Here is an 8,307-nt window from a genome sequence, read left to right on the forward strand (position 1 = left end):
CCCAGCACACATACTTACACACACTCACAGAAACTATATATACCAATATCTATATTAATTGTAGCTTTTAGTATCACAGTAGCCTTTGATATTATGTCTATCCAAGAAATCATCCAAGCCATTCTTAAAGGCATTAACTGAATCAGCCATCACAACATCACCCGGCAGTGCATTCCACAACCTCACTGTCCTGACTGTGAAGAACCCTCTACGTTGCTTCAAATACAAGTTCATTCCTCTAGTGTGAAGGGGTGGCCTCTGGTATGATGATACGTTTTATGGAAAAACAGATTTCCTGCTATCTGTCTATAATGTCCTCTTATATACTTATAAAGTGTAATCATGTCCCCTCACAACCTTGACAATCTACTCTCATAATTTAAATCTCCCATTCCTCTAACCCTCATTTATATTCCTCTTAAGGACTGGAACCCAAAACTGCATCACATACTCCAGATGACGCTTTACCAGGGACCTATAAAGAGGCAAAATTATGTTTTCATCCCTTAAAGGGGTTGTTCACCTTCAAACATTTTTTTTTCCAGTTCAGTTGGTTTCAGATTGTTCACCACAAATAAAGACTTTTTTCCAATTACTTTTCTATTTTCTAATTGTGACTATTTTTCTAACATTGAAGTGTAATGTAATGTAATAAGTTTAATTTGTCACCTTCTAAAGCAGCTCTGGGAGAGGGGGGGGTCTTTAACTTGATACATTTAGTTGACACAGTTGTTATCTCTGTCCCTGCTCAGCAGAATACATTGATACAATAGTTGCTAATATTCCACAGATACTGCTGAGCAATCTATCAACTAATTGTATCAACTAAATGTAGCAAATTGTAACAGCTCAGAATGCTCCTTAAATTGTGGGAAGACAAATTATATAAGATTGAAAGCAATAAAAAATAAAAAGATGGTTTGGAACATGAACAACCCCTTTAAGTTAATGCCCTTTTTATACAAGACAGAACTTTATTTGCTTTAGTAGCCACAGAATGACATTGCCTGGAACTAGACAACTTGTTATCTGCAAAATTCAAAAGATCAGCAACTTTCCATTATTGTTGTGCAATTGTATTGCATTGTGTGGTATTGCTGTAACTGTTCAGTAATAACTGACTACCCCTAATGGTCAGTGGTAAATTCTAAAAAATCTACCATGTCAGAAATATTAGGCAATTGACTACTTTTTGGGCACACTACTTTTCCTGCCTTAATTGCTGAAAATTCTTCTTACTGCCTGTGGTTACAGCTGATTTTCATCTGCAATTAGAAATACTGTGTACCATTTTTAAATTGTGCCTTAAAAATGTAAAGAGGTATTAAAAAAACAGTACAGTTCAGGATGTGCCATTTGATCCTTTAGCACATGCTATCATGTATCAGAATTACAGTTCCCACATGGTATGATCCATAGAAAATATCTGATGCTGCAGAGGGCTGAGATGACGGAAGGAGAGGTTGAAAAATCTCAGCTTGGATCTCAGTGAAGGGTGCTGAAAAAAAATTGGCTAATCAATGGCAGTATAAAAAGGGGCTAGTTCTATCCCATTAACAAGCACCAAAAACTGAAATAAAGAACACATACAATGTATGTAGTGTTTCTTATGCTATGCTTTCAGACTGTTAGGTTTATAGTAGTTACAATAAAACTGGACTTAATCAGCTGAGCACAGTCCAAGCTCGCTGCAGAACCTCCTACACCAACATTTACTTTGCAATATATAATGCATTTTCTGTATTATTCTGTTATAGTGACACCAATTATACACCACATCATATTACAACTTACAGAAAACATGCCTTACTTTACCCTACCCACAACATACTTTAGGTTGGGTCTATGTCTCAAACTTACATATTTCCATGCTGCCAAAACTTTAGTGATATCTGGGAAAAGTGCACTACTCTTTCGGCACACTGGATTAAAGAACTACTTTGCTACTGCTCCCATCTTGGCTTATTAGTTCCTGAAAAGATGAGCAGGAGCTCCAGGAGAGGTGAGTGGAGTGGGGAGCAGAGTGGAGGTGGGGCGTAACCAGGGTAGCATGCAAAAGTGGGAGATGTTGAAGTGAGTGGCGAACAACTACCAGTGGGGGGGGAGGAACTTGTCACAACACGTAAAACCCAGAAGTGCGTGCCGCACGTTCCATAGGAGAACCGTCGAGGGAAAGCTGAGGATCAACACGGCAGGCATCCCCGCCGGCCCGCTAGACCACCAGGGTAAATCTTCACAATGACCAGGCCCCCCATATATCCTGAAATCGCTCTGACCCGGGGCAACAATCACACCTGTGCCCCCCTGATGTAGGCCCTGTGCGTATGGGTTTAAGTGCTATGTATTTGCACAACCCTTTCAGGAAATTCATTCAGACTTTCACTTAAAAAAGTTGAACTTAATAGACATCTTTTAATCTCTTCTACTATGTTACTAGTGTACAAGAACTGTTGCTTGCTGTTCTTTATTTTAGGTCTATGAATATTTAAGTGCATTGTTTTAAGGAAGACTAACATGTCAGGCTTGCTTACAAACCTGCTGAAGCCTGAACAGATTCCTTGCTCTCTATCCTTCTTCATGGAGCCTAAAATGAGATATACAGTAAAACTCAGTCATCTTCTTCTTCTTCTGCACTTTAATGGCTCCCACTTTTAACTTTACTGTATAATTGTTTTTTTTCCAAAAAACATTGCAGCGACATTCTTATTTGCAGGGGAAATACACATATCCACTTATTAGTTAATGATACTTCAAGTGTGTGAGTTTTGGGTTAGTTATGATGAGCATGTGATGTACAAAAAGGTTGAGAATCACTGACATTGTATATGATCATTTACCTTTCCCTCTTAAGTAAACTAACTTCATTTGTTTATTCCAAGCTCCAGGAACCCCTTATAATTTTTATCCACCAAAGAAAGTACCTATCTGTAATGGAAAACATCTTCGTAGGATGAAGTCATTATGGTTTCTGAGCAGAGATTATTCATATAAAACTGATTTTTTTAGATAATAAATTATTATTTTATTGTAACTGTAAGACAAATACATCTGGCAGACCACCCCCATTTTTTCCAATCATCTGAAGAAACAGGATGGGCACGATAGTATGTTGAGTAAAGGTGGCCATACACGGGCTGATAAAAGCTGCCGACAGACCGAGTCGGGAGCTTATTGGCCCATGTATGGGATCCTCCGATGGGCTTCCCCGGTCGATACCTGGCCGAAGGGACTAAAAATCCCGTCGGATTGCGGACGCATCTGTTAGTTGATGCGGTCCCGCGATCCGACCACCCGTTAGCCATCGTTAGGATCCGATATTGCACACCTCAAGGGATCTCTCCATGTATGGCCACCTTAACCTCTAATTATTAACGACCACTGCTTTATCTTAGCAGGTTGAAACAATTTACATTTTTCCTTTTTTCCTCCTATTTTAGATCTGCTTGTTATAGGCATTTTTAAAAAGATTAGGGTAATGTTATCCTTTAAGATAAATAATGTCCTAAGCTCTTTGGTATCCAAGCCAAACCCAAATACAAAATGAGGTTTTGTTTAATACTGCAGTTTCCACGGATTTGGATACATTAAGGAGTCTGGAGTCATTTAGTGCACAGTTTAATTACTAACAATTGCTGCCTACAACTTGAGGTGACCATTTGTCATAGATTTTATGCACCTGTAAATAAATGTATCTTAGTAAACTAAGATATCTACTAAAATGACCAATGTATATGAGAATATCTGGAAAATGTAATAAACAATCGGAAAATAATAAAATCTGTACTTCTTGTAACATGGGCAAAGTGTGTATTGGTTCAGCTGCAATGGACACCTGTCTTCAGCATTCTAACTGCACTAGATAAATCAAAGTCTATTTTTTTTTGTTTGTTGTGGGGTTCTAGACTAGAATACTACTTTTACTGGACTAAAAACAGATTATTCTGATGAAGTTATGTTTTGCATATGGGCTATTCAGTGGCATAACTACCGGGGGAGCAGGGGGTGCAATTAGGCCAGGGCCCGCACCCCCGCAGGGCCCCCCAGCAGTCATGCACCCACTGCAGCGGCTGCAGCTCCGCACGGAAGAGAGTGGGGGCGGGGCGGGGCTGCACGGCCCGCACCAGGGCCCGTCCCCACCTAGTTCCGTCTCTGGGGCTATTTTATGCAATACATTTTATAGAGACCTACAATATTTAGGGGCACAGTTTTCCTTTTAGTTTCCCTTCCCACCAACTTTGACTGTAACCTCTACGGAGCAGGGATCTCCTTCCTACTGGCTGTCTTCCACAGGAGGAATAGGGAACAAAGGATGCCTTCCAGGCAGCTCTATCTCCCAGACAGATAACAAACCAGCCACACACCTCCTCCTAGGCTAAACACAGCTCCCCAGCTCATTGGCCAGTACACTCTAGCATTGCCTTCAGTTAAGTTGCCAGATATGGAGTGTGTGATGTCATCTGCTCCTCCCTTTGATGATGTGCTGTGTGATGTCATCTGCTCCGCCTGTATCATGGCTGCTGAAGTCTGGAGGGATTTCTGTATTATTTGTTCATATTTATTATGTTACTTCTCACTCACTTACTTGTGTTTACTTGTATACATTATAAGAATGTACAGCACTGTGTATCCTTGAAGTACTTTAGAAATAAAGTTATACATACACACAAGTAAAAGATTACCCCCATGCCGATTGCAATATATAGCATCCAATTACACTAAGGTGGCTTGCTACACCTTTTACTTATTTTACTACTGTTCACCTTTTACTAATATGATATAAACATTCATAGTCTAAGACTATGAGAATTTGTTTTGCAATGTTTATTTTCTGTGGTTTTTGAATTATTTAACTTTTAGTTCAGCAGTTCCTCAATGTGGAATTTCAGCAGCTATCGATCGAATGATTTTTGTTTGACCAAAAAAAGATAGCCAAGCCTATGGGGACCTCCCCATAGGCTAACATTGACTTCAGTAGCTTTTAGGTGGCGAACTAGGGGGTCAAAGTTTTTTTTTAAAGAGACAGTACTTTGACTATCGAATGGTCGAATTTTTAGATCGAATCATACGATTCAAAGTCGTAGTCGAGGTCGAAGTAGCCCATTTGATGGTCGAAGTAGCCAAAAAAACATTTGAAATTCGACGTTTTTTTCCTCTATTCCTTCACTCGAGCTAAGTAAATGGGCCCCTATGACTTCATCCAACATTTCTATCTCTTACCTTATTTCTGTTGCATGCAACTTGTCGCAGCGCGTCGGATCGTGACGAAATCGTCCATGTAGTCCTACCCTAAAACAGATGAGTTGTTCCACTGTGTTTGTGCATCCATAAAATATGTTACAAAGTCATTAGTTTTTGGAAATACATGTCCAAATCATTTTAGTCAGAGCTTTGTTTCAGTTCACTGCCACTTTAAAGCAAAACATCCTATTTTATCATTCTAACGTGCAATGGAGGGGGACCAAATTTAGTAACATTTTGGGGATGACCGCTTTGAGAAATATTACATTAGACAAAAATATCTTACACATTGTTTCTTGAAACGTATCTGAAACTGATCTGAAAATCTCTGTAAATATTACTAGTAGGTGAAATCTAGACGTGAACCCCTGTGTAACATAATAAAAGCACTATGTATTTCACCTCCTGGCCAACACAATAAATTAGAATCTGAAGTGTCTGCTACATTGCCTTATATGAAGATTTGAATCTTAACATTTACACCACACTTAACATGCTGGAGCAATTTGAAAGGCTATTAATACAAAAGCTTAAATGTTAACATAAATCAACAAAATCCCAGAATGGTCTTCTCACTAAGCAGTGTAAAGTGGGAATTAGATCAGAACACATCTGAAATAAACAGTGCTCACACCTCACAGAGTAAAGACTACAGCTGAAAATGTACTTTTCAAATATTTAGACAAAGCATTTGATGTGACTGCCTGGAGTACATTATGTTGCATGTATTACGTCACACATATAAGTAAATGCATAGGCTCTAAGTCAATGTATAGAAATTTTACTGCAAAGGTGATTTTTTTTTTGTTAAAAAATCACTTGTAGACTAGGGCATTTATTTACAGTGAAATATTGCATTTGGTTAATAAAAAGTAAAGTTTGAAACATTGCTGTTTTATGGCACCTTCACATTTGCTGCATAATTGAAATGAGGCAAAAGTTTTGGGGCAGTAACATGAAAAGTCTTCAGCAATTAGCAAAGTAATTGTATTTAAAAAGAAAGATTCCAAAAGAAACATAGTGGCACCTGAGATTAAGAGGTCAAGATAAATTCAGTTATAGTGCGGTTCTTGGTATCCCTATGTGCAGTAAATCTCTTTCTAGGCATAGTTGAAAAAGAACAATGTTGAGATGACCTCTAGAGTGATAACAATACTCAGATACGATTGACTGCAAAATGTTCTCCAAATGTTATTTCTAAAGAATTATAGGCTGAAAATCTGATTCAATACAGGTATTTAGCATTGCAATGTGAAATAAAGTCTTCACTGTTAATTTACTTAAAAAGTAACACATCTAAGGAAGTGATTTTAGTACAATGGTGTATGGTTCATACGTTGTAAGTCCACAAAATATATTTTGTTTTTATTTCTTTATTTTATAGGTAATATGGTTTTCCTAGTGAAAATGGTAAAAATTTTTACTAAGAATCAATCGTATTATCTTCACAAGCATGTAGAAAATCTGGAAACTTTAAAAGAATTGTTGAAAAGTAATAAACAGCCATGGGATCCGTTATCCAGAAAGCAACCTAATTAAGACAGGCAGTCTCCCATAGACTCCATGTCATCCAAATAATCAAAATGATTTCCTTTTTCTCTGTAATGAAACAGTACCTTGTACTTGATCCAAACTAAGATATAATTAAGCTTTAATGGAAACAAAATCAGCCTATTGGGTTTAATTAATGTTTAAACGATTTCCTAGTAGACGTAAACCATGAAGATCCAACTTACAGAAAAATCTATTATCCGGAAGTAGGATACCTACACAGAGCATGAATGGTTTCAGACAAATTTACAGATGCACCACAGTTTAGTGGTGAATGTAGGCTTTATAGCTGGAGTGGGAAATATGGTTGCAAAAAATGAACTCCAATAAAATCCTTATGGTTCAAAATGAATTACTTATTAATTATGCTTTATATGAATGAGCAGAAATCAGTGCAGGCCCAGTATGAGGATATAATAATAAGCATCCGATTTTAAAGGAAAACTATACCCCTGAATAGTGATGAGCGAAATGTTTTTGACAGGTTTCAATGCACAGACTTCAATGCATTTGACAAATGTTTCACCGTTTTGCAAATTTTCGGCAAAGTGAAATGGGTCAAATTTACCCATCACTACCCCTGAACAATGTAGGTCTCTATATAAATAAATCATTTTCATAATATTGTACTTTATTTAGAAGTATGTGCCATTGGGTAAATAGAAAATTGGGATCCTATGCAGTGGATTAACTATAGAGGAAGCAGAGGTCTGAAAGCCAACAAGAACCTCCCCTTCCCCAGCCACTTTCTTTCCTGCGATGGGGCAGAGCATGTTGGCATGGGATGGAAAGTGGGTGGAGTCTGGGTGGGGAGTGGGTGGGATCCAGGTGGAGAGTGGGAGGAATCCAGACGGGAAGTGAACGAGAGGATCGGGATCGGAGTGTGGTGGGCCCTTCTGGAGATTTTTTTCAAGGGGGCCCGCCACACTCTATTTACGCCACCGATCCTATCAGTCACAAAGCACACAAAACATACCTGTTAGGTCACATGAGCCAATTAATGGACATAATTCTGTCTTTAGCTCCCACACGTCTTCCTGTTACAGTTGGATCTGAAGTATTTCTGATCATTTTATAACTGGGAGTCCATACACCTGATTTCTGTATATCTTTGGACATAGCCAGAGGGACATGCCCCGGTTCCAAAGGCAATCGGCACACAAAAAATTTATATCAAAAGATATATGCCCCAAGGCTTGTTTTCAGTAAAATTAAATTATTTATTAGTATTCACAATTTAAAAAGTTTTTGATGCATACTGACCCCACATGGCCCACCTTACGCATTTCGTACCCTCCGGCACTACACCTATGACTAAGTGCCGGAGGGTACGAAACGCGTAAGGTGGGCCATGTGGGGTCAGTATGTATCAAAAATTTTTTAAAACGTGACTACTAATAAATAATTTAATTTTACTGAAAACAAGCCTTGGGGCATATATCTTTTGATATAAAATTTTTGTCTGAAGTATTTCTGTATAGCTTGGTAGGATCCTTTAATATGCCACTTAATATGATG

Source organism: Xenopus laevis, chromosome 3S (genome assembly GCF_017654675.1).
Source record: "Xenopus laevis strain J_2021 chromosome 3S, Xenopus_laevis_v10.1, whole genome shotgun sequence".
In the NCBI taxonomy this organism is placed as follows: Eukaryota; Metazoa; Chordata; class Amphibia; order Anura; family Pipidae; genus Xenopus; species Xenopus laevis.